Consider the following 2,500-nt stretch of genomic DNA (forward strand, 5'->3'; position numbering starts at 1 on the left):
AAGGGGTCATTTTCGTGTTGCCACATTGCATAGGAACGCCATGAAACTTCCAGAGGCATTTGCAGCAGAAAGGCACGTGCACTCAAAAATTTTAATATTTTTCACGCATAGACCCCGTCAAACGCTAGAAGTTGGCGGGGATGTCTCTCTTGTGGCTCACGGGGCTGTTAGGGTCGCACAGAAATGCCTCGGAATGGGAAAACGGGTCATTTTTGTGTGGCCACATTGCATAGGAACGGCATGAAACTTCCAGAGGCATTTGCAGCAGGAATGCATGTGCACTCAAAAACGTCTATATTTTTCACGGATAGACCCCGTGAAACGCTATAAATTGGCGGGGATGTCTCTCTTGTGGCTCACGGGCGCTGTTAGTTAGGGTCGCACAGAAATCCCTCGGAATGGGAAAAGGGGTCATTTTCGTGTTGCCACATTGCGTACGAACGGCATGAAACTTCCAGAGGCATCTGCAGCAGAAATGCATGTGCACTCAAAAACGTCTATATTTTTCACGGATAGACCCCGTGAAACGCTAGAAATTGGCGGGGATGTGTCTCTTGTGGCTCACGGGGCTGTTAGGGTCGCACAGAAATCCCTCGGAATGGGAAAACGGGTCATTTTCGTGTTGCCACAATTGGCATACGAACGGCATGAAACTTCCAGAGGCATTTGCAGCAGAAATGCATGTGCACTCAAAAACGTGAATATTTTTTCACGGATAGACCCCGTCAAACGCTCGAATTTGGCGGGGATGTTTCTCTTGTGGGTCACGGGGCTGTTCGGCTCGCACAGAACTCCCTTGGTCCACCTGATTCGTGCATACAGGCAGCAACTAAAACTCTGTAAACCTGCTGTGAGGACATCTAAACAGTGGACCAGTGAGGCTGTGGAAGATTTGCGGGCGTGCTTAGACTGTACTGACTGGGATATGTTCACGACTGCTACCAATAGTCTGGATGAACTCACAGAGGCTGTGTACATCAGCTTCTGTGAGGACTGCTGTATCCCAACACGTACCAGGGTGAACTTTAACAACAACAAGCCCTGGTTCTCAGCAAAGCTCAAAAGGTTGAGGTTGGAGAAGGAGGAAGCGTTTAGGAGTGGGGATAGAGACAGATTCAAGGAGTCGAAGAACAGGTTTAGCAAAGCGGTGAGAGAGGCTAAACGACTGTACTCAGAGACACTAAAACACCAGTTCTCTACTAACGACGCTGCTTCTGTCTGCCAAAGGGCTCAGGCACATCACCAACTACAAACCCAGAGCGCCCCACACCACTAACGACTCCCGCCTAGCCAACGACCTGAACGAGTTCTACCGTAGATTTGAAAGACAATTGGACTGTCCTGAACCACCCCTTCCCACCCAAGAGGCCCCATCCCCCACCCATACTACAGAAACGACTCTCTCCTTTCAGGAGGGAGAAGTTAATGGGCTTTTCAAGAGGCAGAATCCACGCAAAGCAGCCGGGCCGGACTCTGTCTCTCCAGCCACCCTCAGGCACTGCGCTGACCAGCTGTCTCCGGTGTTCACCAACATCTTTAACACCTCCCTGGAGACATGCCATGTACCAGCCTGTCTCAAGTCCTCCACCATCATCGCTGTGCCCAAAAAGCTAAGGCCAACAGGACTAAATGATTACAGACCGGTCGCCCTTACATCTGTGGTAATGAAGTCTTTTGAGCGCCTGCTCCTGGCACACCTCAAAGCCATCACAGACCCTCTCCTGGACCCCCTTCAGTTTGCCTACAGAGCCAACAGGTCTGTGGACGACGCAGTTAACATGGCCCTCCACTTCACCCTACAGCATGTGGACGCCCCAGCATCCTACGCCAGGATCCTGTTTGTGGACTTCAGCTCTGCCTTCAACACCATCATCCCTGCCCTGCTTCAGGACAAGCTCTTCCAGCTGAACGTGCCCTACTCCACCTGCAGGTGGATCACAGACTTCCTCTCTGACAGGAAGCAGTGCGTTAAGCCGGGAACAGAAGTCTCTGACTCCAGGTCCATCAGCACGGGAACTCCTCAGGGCTGCGTCCTTTGCCCACTGCTCTTCTCCCTGTATACCAACAGCTGCGCCTCCAATCATCTGTCCGTCAAACTCTTGAAGTTTGTCGGACGACACCACCCTCATTGGGCTGATCTCTGGTGGGGATGAGTCTGACTATAGGTGGGAAGCTGACAACCTGGTGACCTGGTGTAGCCAGAACAACTTAGAGCTAAATGCTCTAAGGACAGTTGAGATGGTTGTGGACTTCAGGAAGAATACAGCCCCACTCACCGCCATCACCCTGTTAGACTCCGCAGTCAAAATTGTGGAGTCCTTCCGCTTCCTGGGCACTATTCTCTGCCGGGACCTCAAGTGGGAACTGAACATCAGCTCCCTCGCCAAGAGAGCTCAACAGAGGATGTACTTTCGACGGCAGCTGAAGAAATGCAACCTGCCAAAGACAATGATGGTGCAATTCTATACAGCGATCATTGAATCCATCCTCACCTCCTCCA

This window comes from Petromyzon marinus, unplaced genomic scaffold (genome assembly GCF_048934315.1).
Source record: "Petromyzon marinus isolate PM22_M1 ecotype Great Lakes invasive population unplaced genomic scaffold, UKy_Petmar_22M1.pri1.0 PM_G_Scaffold_40, whole genome shotgun sequence".
Taxonomy (NCBI): Eukaryota; Metazoa; Chordata; class Hyperoartia; order Petromyzontiformes; family Petromyzontidae; genus Petromyzon; species Petromyzon marinus.